The sequence below is a fragment of the Ranitomeya variabilis genome, chromosome 1 (genome assembly GCF_051348905.1).
Source record: "Ranitomeya variabilis isolate aRanVar5 chromosome 1, aRanVar5.hap1, whole genome shotgun sequence".
In the NCBI taxonomy this organism is placed as follows: Eukaryota; Metazoa; Chordata; class Amphibia; order Anura; family Dendrobatidae; genus Ranitomeya; species Ranitomeya variabilis.
Window position 1 is genome coordinate 150,120,946 of NC_135232.1, and position 13,415 is coordinate 150,134,360.

At 45.1% G+C, this 13,415-nt stretch overlaps 1 protein-coding gene across 1 annotated transcript in view; it reads right to left on the reverse strand.

Moving 5' to 3' along the window:
• SLCO4C1 (solute carrier organic anion transporter family member 4C1) overlaps positions 1-13,415 on the reverse strand; it is a 136,325-nt gene that overhangs the window by 83,428 nt on the left and 39,482 nt on the right. The window lies entirely within an intron of this gene.

Sequence of the window (13,415 nt, forward strand, 5' to 3'; positions counted from 1 at the left end):
TTCTTGGGCTCCCTCTTGTGGTCACGTCTGGTACTGAGTGAGTGCTGTCTTTGGGCTCCCTCTGGTGGCTCTTTTTGTCATTCTGCGGGTCTGTGGCTGGGATCAGCTGTCTCGTCATCTGCTAGTTGGTTCCCTATTTAGCTCACCTGGACTTTCAGTTGTTGCCTGCTGTCAATGTATTTAGTGCTATTTTGATTCCTCCTGTCTACATTCGTTATCAGTCTCTCCAAGAGAAGCTAAGTTTCTGTTTGTTCATATTTTGCTCATCTGCGTTCTATATGTTTCTGTGTTTATGATGAGTTCTGTCCAGCTTGCTAATATGTGATTCCTTGCTTGCTGGTAGCTCTAGGGGGCTGAGTTTCTCCCCTCACACCGTTAGTTGGTGTGGGGGTTCTTGAACTCTCAGCGTGGATATTTTGTATAAGGGTTTTTTACTGACCGCACAGTTTCCTATCTATCTTCTGCTATCTAGTGATTAGCGGGCCTCATTTGCTAAATCTGTTTCATTTCTACGTTTGTATTTTCCCCTTAACTCACCGTTATTATTTGTGGGGGGCTTTATATATCTTTGGGGTATTTTCTCTGAGGCAAGTGAGGTCTTGCTTTCTCTCTTTAGGGGTAGCTAGTTTCTCAGGCCGTGAAGAGACGTCTAGGATTTCAGGAAATGTTCCACGGCTACTTTTAGTGTGTATTGGATAGGATCAGGATTGCGGTCAGTCCAGTTACCACCTCCCTAGAGCTCGTTCTATGTTCAGTTACTTAGCTGGTCAGATCTGCGATCCTCAGCCACTAAGGATCATAACAATGTATGTACTGTATGTGGTATGTTGCATGTCGTATGTTCCATGTCGTATGTTGCATGTCGCATGCTGCATGTCGCATGCAGCATGTCACATGTTGTCACATGTTGCATGTCGCATGTTGTCACATGTCACATGTCGCATGTCGTCACATGTTGCATGTCGCATGTTGTCACATGTTGCATGTCGCATGCTGCATGTTGCATGTTGTCACATGTTGCACGTGCATGTCGCATGGTGCATGTTGTCGCCTATTGTCACAGGTCGCATGTTGCATGCTGCATGTCGCATGTCATATGTTGTCACATGTTGCATGTTGCATGCTGCATGTCGCATGCTGCATATTGCATGTTGCATGATGTCACATGTTGCATGTCGCATGTTGCATGCTGCATGTTGCATGCTGCATGTTGCATGCTGCATGTCATCACATGTTGCATGTCGCCACATGTTGCATGTTGCATGTTACATGTCACATGTTCCATGTCACATGGTGTATGTTGAATGTCTGTATGTACTGTATGTATGTATGTATGTATGTTGTATGTACTGTATATGTGTGTTTGTAGTTTTTTTTTACATTCAACACATTAGCCGGATAATGGGACTACTACTGTCCCATCATTGGCTAATGTGTCACTCACTGTCACTGTTGCAGGCATTGGGACTTGTAGTTCTATCGGACGATGCCTGTACACAGAGACACACACACCAATGACCACACCCCCCCAGCAGCAGACCCCAGCACGGCCAGCAGACCGATCGCGCACACCCGCAGACCCCAGCACCGCCCGCACATCCCGGCACCGGCATGCAGACCCTCAGTGCCCACACATCCCGGTGCCGCCAGACATACCCCCACGCCCGCCCATCCCAGCCCAGCCTAGCCCCACCCGCAGCCCCCAGCGCCACCCACAGCCCAGTCACTCTTGATGAGTGACCGCTGTCTGTGGAGGCTGATCAAGCCTGCTCATGACGTCACGTCAATTTCTAGAGTCTGGAAATTGACGTGACGTCGGCGGAAATTAGCGGCGGCTGCAGCCTGGGGGTAACGTGACCCGGACTCAGCCGCCAGCATAGCGCCGCTCACAGGTGAAAACGGCAACGGAAGGTATTTACACAAATCATTAGGGGCCCAGGGGGGATACAATGGGGGGTTAATAGAAAGTAGTGGACAACCCCTTTAAGTATCCATGGTTACAACCACTAACAACTAACTATCACTATATGAGTTGCATTCATGGATACCTAAGCTACTGCAAAATTCTGCACATTGGGTAAGTGACAAAGTGAATCAGAAGAACTATACTACATTTCTAATCAGAGGTTGTTCTGTCTCCGCCATCTAATTTGTTGCCTCCAATTATTTGTTTGCATAATCACAGTTTCTCAGTATACAGTATTGATATATTCATGCCTTTATTCATCTGTAGTGCTTTGGCTCCCTCTAGCGGTCAGAGATATGTTGACTGTTCTATTTTTCTGCTATGTATTTTTTATGTCTGATCCTCCTTTGCAATGCATTATGGTAGCTCAGCCCACATTTCCCTCCAGTTTTCATTCACTTCCTCTAGTTTGCCTTCCAGGGAAGACGCTTACACTTCATTCCCCTTGCGATTGCATTGCCGGTATGTCTTTATGTTTTTTCTCTAGATATTTCTGCTCTATATTAGCCTAGCTTAACCAGTTGCACTCCTAGTTCAGTTACTAGCCTTCTAAATGTAATGCATAATGTTTATCATGTGTAGTGTTGAGCATTCCGATGCTGCAAGTATCGGGTATCGGCCGATACTTGCTGTATCGGAATTCCGATACCGGGATTCCGATACTCTTGTGGTATCGGGTATCGGGTATCGCAACAACATTAATGTTAAAATGTGTAAAAGAGAGAATTAAAATAAAAAATATCGCTATACTCACCTCTCCGACGCAGCCGGGACCTCAGCGAGGGAACCGGCAGCGTTGTTTGTTTAAAATTCGCGCTATTACTTGGTTACGTGAATTCCCGGCTTGTGATTGGTCAGGTCGGCCACGTTGCCGGGACGCGGACCAATCACAGCAAGCCGTGACGAAATTACGTCACGGCTTGCTGTGATTGGTCCGCGTCCCGGCAATATGGCCGCCCTGACCAATCACAAGCCGTGACGTCACGGGAGGCTGGACACGCGCCCATTTTAAAATGAGCGCGTCCAGCCTCCCGGCTTGTGATTGGTTGACCGCGGCGCAACCAATCACAAGCCGTGACGTCACGGGAGGCTGGACACGCGCCCATTTTAAAATGAGCGCGTCCAGCCTCCCGGCTTGTGATTGGTTGACCGCGGCGCAACCAATCACAAGCCGTGACGTCACGGGAGGCTGGACACGCGCCCATTTTAAAATGAGCGCGTGTCCAGCCTCCCGTGACGTCACGGCTTGTGATTGGTCAGGGCGGCCATATTGCCGGGACGCGGACCAATCACAGCAAGCCGTGACGTAATTTCGTCACGGCTTGCTGTGATTGGTCCGCGTCCCGGCAACATGGCCGACCTGACCAATCACAAGCCGGGAATTCACGTAACCAAGTAATAGCGCGAATTTTAAACAAACAACGCTGCCGGTTCCCTCGCTGAAGTCCCGGCTGCGTCGGAGAGGTGAGTATAGCGATATTTTTTATTTTAATTCTTTCTTTTACACATTTATATGGTTCCCAGGGCCTGAAGGAGAGTTTCCTCTCCTTCAGACCCTGGGAACCATCAGGAATACCGTCCGATACATGAGTCCCATTGACTTGTATTGGTATCGGGTATCGGTATCGGATTGGATCCGATATTTTGCCGGTATCGGCCGATACTTTCCGATACCGATACTTTCAAGTATCGGACGGTATCGCTCAACACTAATCATGTGTAGTATGTATCGTTCTATACCATGTACTGATTCCATGTATATCATTGTTCACAGTTTCACCGCATCAATATACCAATACGTTTAATAAAGCACAGACTCAACCACAGTCTCCTTATTGGACCCGGTATAGCGGTTTAGCTGACTGGATAGCTACATGAGCCTGCCTCATTTAGTGAGGACAGAACAGTGAAACGGCAGCCATCCAACTAGTGGGATTCAAGTCACCGGCTACTCAGAGACTAAATACAGCTACAGCAATCTCTGCACAGCCAAGCACTTTCCCAAGACACCATGTCTCACAAATCGCATAGAACAAGATCTGTTACTTCCGTTTCCTCAAAGACAACATCCATCACCAGCGCGGTTGCCATTGCCCGCGCAAATGCTGAAGCCGCCAAAATACGAGCGAGCTTTGCTGACCAAGAGATGCAACTTAAATTAGAAAAAGCACGCCTAGATGATGAAGAGAGAAGGTCACGCTTAGAGAGAGCACGCATAGATCATGAGAGAGCCGATCAAGAGAGAAGGATGCAGTTAGAAAAGGCACGTGTGGATGCCGCCTTAGAAAGCCTAGCAGCAAAAAGGGAAGCTGCCACAGCCCTCGCTGAAGCGGAATCGCTAGAAGCCGCGCAAAGCCCCAAGCTGCATAGCCAAAGCAGTACGTCAAGTCTGGAGTTTCCACTACAAGACACACCACAACGCACATCTCAGTATGTTAATGAACTTCCTGATCCAAACTATAACCCTGAACCAGAACGAGAATACGACGTCTCCAGCGAAGTGAGCGAGAGTCACCACGAGGCTCAGCTCCAGGACAGAAACAAACTCGAAAATGTGAGACAAAACGACTCTGCTAATGACTACCTTGCCCCTCACCAGGTAACCAACGTGGATCACCCTGCTGACACACCGTACGTCAGACCGAAGCAATACGACACCGGCTGGCGCCACCCTGAGGACACTAACAGGTATGAACGCACCTCACATCACTATCAGGGCGATCCATCACCAGTGTACTCCACCGACAACCGGTTCACAACAGAATTTGCCAAGTTCTTCACACGACGTGAACTGGTTGCCAAGGGACTCATGAAATTCACTGACCAAGCTGAAGGTTACAGAGCTTGGAAAGCTTCTACCAAAATGTCATTAGAGACTTGGGGCTACAACACAGGGAAGAGATAGACCTGTTAGTCAAATACCTGGGAGGAGAGTCAGTCAAACACGCAGTAAGGATCAGAGACATTAATATAAACCGCCCTGAGACCGGCCTCAAAGAGATCTGGAAGAGGCTGGATGAGTGTTACGGCTCAGCAGAAGTAATAGAAAGAGCCTTGTTCTAAAGAATCGATGACTTTCCTAAAATTTCTAACAAAGGTCTCCAGAAACTTAGAGAGCTAAGCGACCTACTAAAGGAAGTCCAAGTTGCCAAATACGAGGACGACCTACAGGGACTTGCATTTCTCGACACAGCCAGAGGTGTTAACCCTATAGTCCAGAAGTTGCCCTACAATCTACAGGAGAGGTGGCTCACACATGGTTCCACGTACAAATACAAACACAGTGTTCCATTTCCCCCCTTCTCCGTTTTTGTAGACTTTATACACCAACAAGCGAGAATTAGAAACGATCCCAGCTTTGACTTTGCAATGCCATATGCCACACCGTCACCACCTGCAAATCCACGCAGAACATCTGTGGCAGTACACAAGACTTATGTTTCTTCTCCAGGTTCTAATTACAGGTCTGCTGGCTGCTCCCAATCAGAGACAAAGGTGCAGGACCCTGACAAGCAGTGCCCACTTCATCAGAAGCCTCATCCTCTCCTGAAATGCAGAGCCTTCAGAGGAAAATCTATGCCAGACCGCAGAAGCTTCCTGAAAGAGAACGGTATCTGCTACAAGTGCTGCTCGTCCACAACTCATCTCGCCAAGGACTGCAAGGTCAGTGTAAAATGCACAGAATGTGGCACCACAGACCATAACACTGCTCTACACCCAGGCCCAGCTCCATGGAGTGCACAAAACACGCCAGCTGACAGTGAGCATGGCGGGGAGGAAAGGAACACTGATACAGCTACGCCAGAGATCACTTCACAATGTACCGAGGTCTGCAAAGGGACAATAGACAGTAGGTCCTGTTCAAAAATATGCCTTGTCAGAGTATACCCAAAAGGCCATAGAGACCAGGCTGTAAGACTGTATGCTATCTTGGATGATCAAAGTAATCGATCCTTGGCTAGATCAACTTTCTTTGACCTATTCAACATCAAAGGGCCAAGCACTCCCTACTCATTAAAGACATGTGCAGGTACTGTGACAACAGCAGGCAGGAAAGCTACAGACTACCAAATCGAGTCATTAGACGGAAAATTCTGCCTACCACTACCTACGATCATCGAATGTAACCAGATCCCAGACAACAGATCTGAAATCCCTACGCCAGATGTAGCAATCCATCACGCTCACTTAAAGCAAATAGCACACCTTATACCAGAACTCGACCATCAGGCCCAGATAATTCTGCTGTTGGGGAGAGATATCCTGCAGGTTCATAAAGTGAGACGTCATATCAATGGACTCCACAATGCTCCCTATGCCCAAAAGCTAGACCTAGGATGGGTCATAATTGGCAACGTATGCTTGGGACACATGCACGCCCCATCTTCTGTGACAAGCATGCTGACAAATACATTGGAGAAAGGACGACCATCTCTGTTTCAACCTTGTAACAATGAGTTCCATGTCAGGGAACTGCCACACAGCATCCAACTGCCCAATCATTTAATAGACTTTACTCACGACAGCAGTATAGTGTCGGGAAGCTATGAGGATCAGTTAGGGTGCACAGTCTTCCAGAGAACTAAACAGGACAACTAAGTGGCAATTTCGGTAGAGGACAAGTTGTTCTTAGAGGTAATGGACAAGGGACTCGTTAAAGATGAGACCAACAGCTGGGTCGCACCTCTTCCCTTCAAAACCCACAGACCACGTCTACCGAACAACAAAAATCAGGCATTACAACGTTTCTCCTCTCTCAAACGTAATCTGCAAAAGAAACCAGAGATGAAAGATCACTTTTTCTCCTTCATGTCAAAGATTTTTGAAAACTGTCATGCAGAACTAGCTCCCACTCTCAAAGACTCTGAAGAATGCTGGTTCCTACCCATGTTCGGAGTATACCACCCTAAGAAACCAGGCCAGATTAGAGTCGTGTTCGATTCCAGTGCCAAATTTAATGATGTCTCCCTAAATGACGTTCTACTAACAGGACCAGACCTCAATAACAAACTGCTGGGAGTACTTATGCGCTTCCGTAAGGATTCCATTGCCTTCATCGCTGACATCCAGCAAATGTTCCATTGTTTCCTTGTGAGAGAGAGAGACAGGAACTTCCTAAGATTCTTCTGGTACAGAGACAATGATCCTACTAAAGAAGTCACAGAGTACCGCATGAGAGTGCACATCTTCGGCAACAGTCCTTCCCCTGCCGTCGCCATTTACGGACTCAAAAGGTCAGCTCAGGAAGGAGAAGCAGAATACGGAGAAGATGTCAGAAGATTCATAGAAAAGGACTTTTATGTCGACGACTGTCTCAAAGCAATGCCTTCAATTGAGACTGCCATCAGTCTTCTCAGGAGAGCCCAGGACATGCTTGCCTGCTCGAACCTTAGGCTTCATAAAATAGCCTCAAACAGCCAAGAACTCATGGAAGCGTTCCCTTCTCAGGACCTATGTAATGGTCTCAGAGACCTGGACCTGGGGTCAGACCCCGCACCAATGCAACGCAGCCTTGGGCTTCTCTGGAATCTACAGTCAGACACTTTCACCTTTCAGGTCAACCAGGAAGAAAGGCCTTTCACACGTAGAGGCGTCCTGTCTACCATCAACAGTCTGTACGATCCCTTGGGTTTCGCAGCTCCTGTTACTATACAAGGCAAGGCCCTACTAAGAGACTTAACTAGGGAAACATCTGACTGGGATGCACCTCTGCCACCTGATAAGAGGATCCAGTGGGAAGAGTGGAAGAACTCGTTAGCGGCACTCTCCAACCTGAATGTGCCAAGACCATACGCCCCTGTGTCATCTACTGAAATACAAAGCCAAAGACTGTACGTATTTGCAGATGCTTCTGTCAAAGCGATTGCCGCTGTTGCCTACCTGAGAACTGTAGATTCCAAATGTCAGTGCCACATTGGTTTCATTATGGGAAAGGCCAAACTCGCACCACAACCAGAGCACACTATACCCAGGTTAGAGCTTTGTGCCGCAGTCCTAGCCATTGAGTTAGCAGAGTTCATCACATCCGAAATGGATATCGACCTGACACAGGCCAAGTTCTACTCGGACAGCAAAGTAGTCCTGGGATATATCCACAACGAAACCAGGCGATTCTACGTTTATGTCAATAACAGAGTGCTACGAATCAGGAGATCAGTTCATCCAAAGCAGTGGCATTACATACCCACAGACCAGAATCCTGCAGATCATGCAACTAGAGCAGTTGACGCAAGTCGACTAGGAAGCACAACGTGGCTGTCAGGACCAAAATTATTGCACATTGAGGAATGTTTTCCAGACACCTTTGAACTAGTAGGAGAGGACTCAGATGTTGAAATCCGCCCTCAGGTGTCTACACTTCATACAATGACCTCTGTCATCCAGCTTGGATCTTGCAGGTTCGACAGATTCTCAAGTTGGAAGTCACTTACTCGAGCTATTACCTGCCTGACTCATAGCTCGCTCATTCAAGACCACCAGAACTTGTGGCACAGAAAAATGTAAAGGTTGGCATCTTTGTAAAAATACATATGTTACCTCCGACTTAGAGTTCTCTAGAAATCACATCATCCTCACTGTTCAAAGAGAATCCTACTTTGCAGAAATCCAATGTCTTATCAACAAAGCTCCAATACCAGTGAGCAGCGTATTGAGAAAACTCGACCCATTCATCGACAACAGTGGCCTACTGAGAGTAGGAGGCCGACTCAAAGAAGCTGAGATGGGGTTTGTGGAGAAATTCCCTCTTATACTTCCCGGAAAATGTCATGTTGCCTACCTAATCGTACAACATTACCACAATCTGGTCAAGCACCAAGGAAGACTATTTACTGAAGGAGCCATCAGGTCTGCCGGTGTGTGGATCGTTGGTGCAAAGAGACTCATCAGTAGTGTCATCTACAAATGTATTACCTGCCGTAAGCTTCGTGGTTCGACTCAAACTCAAAACATGGCTGACCTACCAGCAGATAGACTCAGCCCAGACCCTCCCTTTACCAGCGTTGGTCTCGATGTGTTCGGGCCTTGGTCAGTTGTTACACGTCGTACTAGAGGCGGCCAAGCCAATAGTAAACGTTGGGCAGTCATGTTCACTTGCATGTCAATCAGAGCCGTCCACATAGAGGTCATTGAGTCCCTCGACACGTCAAGCTTCATCAATGCCTTAAGACGCTTTATTGCCATCCGTGGTCCTATCAAGCACATACGCTCAGACAGAGGTACCAACTTCGTCGGTGCAGCAAAGGAATTGGGAATACCTTCAAATCTAGACTATAAGACTCTTGAGAGGTTCCTCAGTGACCAAAGTTGCACATGGTCATTCAACCCACCTCATTCTTCACATATGGGAGGATCTTGGGAGCGAATGATTGGTCTAGTACGGAGAATTCTTGACTCCACTCTTCTTCAAGAAGGGGCAGCGAGGCTCACCCATGAAAGCCTCATCACCTTCATGGCAGAAGCTGCAGCTATAATTAACGCAAGACCCCTGGTTCCAGTTCCTAACGACCCTGAGGAGCCCTTGTTATTGACTCCAGCTACTCTACTTACCCAGAAAACGGGACTGTCCAGTGCCCCTCCAGGAGGATTCGATGCTAAGGACCTCTACAAGCGCCAATGGAGACAGGTACAAAGTCTTGCAAATACTTTCTGGGACAGGTGGCGCAAACAATATTTGTCTACTCTGCAGCCACGTACGAAGTGGCAATCTACTAAACCTAATCTGAACGTAGGTGACCTTGTTCTTGTGAAGGACTGTCAAATTCACCGGAACCAGTGGCCACTTGGTCTAGTTACCGCAACGTTCCCCAGCAAGGATGGCAATGTCCGCAAAGTTGAACTAAGGATGACCAAAGGGAATGAACCTAAGACATTTTCCAGACCGGTATCTGAACTGGTCCTATTGTTGCCTTCGGAAGAAAGGAGTAGTGACATCCATTGATGTCAGACGGGGAGTGTTCTGTCTCCGCCATCTAATTTGTTGCCTCCAATTATTTGTTTGCATAATCGCAGTTTCTCAGTATACAGTATTGATATATTCATGCCTTTATTCATCTGTAGTGCTTTGGCTCCCTCTAGCGGTCAGAGATATGTTGACTGTTCTATTTTTCTGCTATGTATTTTTTATGTCTGATCCTCCTTTGCAATGCATTATGGTAGCTCAGCCCACATTTCCCTCCAGTTTTCATTCACTTCCTCTAGTTTGCCTTCCAGGGAAGACGCTTACACTTCATTCCCCTTGCGATTGCATTGCCGGTATGTCTTTCTGTTTTTTCTCTAGATATTTCTGCTCTATATTAGCCTAGCTTAACCAGTTGCACTCCTAGTTCAGTTACTAGCCTTCTAAATGTAATGCATAATGTTTATCATGTGTAGTATGTATCGTTCTATACCATGTACTGATTCCATGTATATCATTGTTCACAGTTTCACCGCATCAATATACCAATACGTTTAATAAAGCACAGACTCAACCACAGTCTCCTTATTGGACCCGGTATAGCGGTTTAGCTGACTGGATAGCTACATGAGCCTGCCTCATTTAGTGAGGACAGAACAGAGGTATTTCTAATATTCTCATCATTACACCTACTACATATTGGGATAGGATCCTGGAGCTAGGAATACCTCTTCAGGCTAAGTTCACACTAGGCATTTTTGCTACTTTTTTTACTTGCAGAAAAACCTGCACTCTTGGCAGAAAAGAAGCAGCATCAAAAATGCATGTTTTGGTGCATTTTTTGGTGTTGCTTTTGCTACCTTTTTCAGGATCCCAAAGTTCAGCTTTCATTCCACCACAGAAGCATGAACACAAGTCACCAACACATGGGTTCATGAAAAACTACACATAGAAATGTAACAGCTGAGGGAGGTGAATTGGTCTGGAATAGTGTATGTAAGACCCTGGCAGAGCATTAAGATTGTAGGACACTGTTTAACTTTCACACTTTGGTCTGCCGTTGAGTAGCTCAGGCATTGTTCAATCTCCTACCTAGGTCAGCCACAGGCATTTGTCAAGCTCACACCCTGGTCGGCCAATGTTTACTACGCAGCACTAATTTAATTAAACTGTACTAATCCCAACTGACATCTCAGGTGACAAAGAAAAGATGGTCTGGAAAAATCACAAAAATAAATGGGTTTCATATACTGCTCTACTTGCTTTTTTTCATTACCCATTACTTTCAATGGGTGAAAAATGCTGAAAAAACACTGAAAGAAGTGACATGCAGTATGACCATAAAACCATGAAAAGCACAAAATACTGATGACAAAAAAAAACAATGTGCGTGCATGTATGCAAATTGCCTCTTCAGAAAGAAAGAGGAGTTGAACTCTATAGCGCCACCTGTTGGAAGTAGCGATCCTACACGTCACAATCAACCCTTTAACGAGTCTTGCAATATGACTTAGGATAAAAGCCAAATCAGAAGCTCAATTTGCAGACACGGTGTTTCAGGCTATTGGCCCTCAATAGTGCAAAGTATGAGATCTGATTTGGCTGTGTGCATGAGATTTCTAATATCTCATAGGCTTTGCTGGTACTGTAAAATAACGCTGAAAATCAGCATTAAAAAATGTATTCAAAACGCCTAGTGTGAACTTTAGCATAAATCAAGTAGGAAAAAGTTAAACAAGCTAAAATGACCGTGTGAATGTTTATTTCAATGACCAAAAGGGATGGGAATATTTCAGCAGTGGATAAAGGATAATACCACACACATTAGTTGGATAAGATCTGTGACCATTCACTTAGAAATCAGCAGGTCCGACTAACTTTGATCTATTGTATAAGAACAACAGTTCACAAAGATAATACACATTGATAAGGAAGATAAGCTGCGATATGTGCACTTGACCTTTGTAAATATTTATTGGAGTATGTTCTAATGAATATTTTATACTGTGTATTTCACTATATATCTGGTATTTCAGTTTCTAGGTGTTGTTTGCTGGCAGCTCCTGCAGAAATGCGAGTCTTAAATTGAATTGCATAAACAGAAAATCTTCAGTAGGAAGTAGGTCACCTACTAGTCCACAAAACAGCTGGAAGAACGGCAGCAACGCTTTACAAACCATTGTCTGAATCAAAAAGTAAAATATATACTGTATATGTATGTATTATATATATATATATATGTGTATGTAACCTAATGTTTCAAATGCTGAATGAAACATGTAAAACATAAAACCTTACCTAGTCATCTGAAAAAGATGTTGTGAGATCTTCCCATTGTCAAGCGTCAGTACATATGCCCCCTTTATATTATATAAAATTCTTTCAAGGTGTTATCAGCAGTGAAAAGATATATAAATGGTTTGCATAGTGATACTGGGTCTGTGGCCTAGTGAATATCCACTTTTTATCAGCAGGTTGTTTTATATCCAGAATTCAGAGCTGCTTGATTTCCTAACACTTCTTTACATGGGTCACAGCTTCTTTATTCTAATATATAGCTCCAAATATCCCTAGCCATTGATTTTAAAGATATCATTCTGGCTATGAGCAGCCACCTCTGACGTAACTGTATGCGGAAAGCTCCTAAGCGCCATCTAGTGGCGGCAGCAGCAGGTAGCCTGTATGTCATCTAGCTATGCACAGAATTTGGAATATCCCCTTTTGCAAGAAAGATATTGTAAGAATTTAACCCCTTAACTATAAAATAGGACATACCGGTAGGTGAAATTTCGGAATTTTGAACCTAGTTACGGTAGGTGAAAATAAACCTGCCACTCTGTAAATGCAGTCCGATCAGTGAAGAGCATGTTATAAAGAAGAAAAAGCTTAGGTAAATAATATATAGGTTTGTTGGAAAGAATTCGGCACAATTTGTATTCATTGAAATCCCTGGTGTTTGTATTCATATGAGTCCAGTGGGCGGTCCTACTCAGCGATTGGCAACTATCTTTGTACTGACAGTCATACAGGGAAGAGAGTTACTGAGTATGTCCGCCCACTGGACACATAAATACAAACACCAGGGATTTCAATGAATAAAATACAAGTTTTACTGAAGCTGTTCCCACAAAATACATATCAATCTGTTCATCTTTTCCTGCTCTATAACATTCTGCCTGCAGATCAGATTTTCAACATGACATGGTCTCCTAAAATATTCTATTTCAAGGTCAATGTTCACTTTAATATTGTCACAAAGTTCCCCCGATTTGCTTACTAATAGGTGGAATTAGTTATGTATATATTGCATGCCTATTAGGATGTATTACTGGATCAGAAGAAGCAATGCAGCAAACAAGTGTAGGAATGCTCCTCATGCAACCGTTTCACTTATTTGTTCTGTGCTGCACATCCATCATAGGCTGAAAATCACTACCTCAACCAGTCAGACTCTCCCCACCTCGAAACTTTCAAATGTCGTCTAACCTTAAAATAAAATAAAAGCCTAAACCTACAATAACCCTACTGACACCAACCTGCCATATGAATATC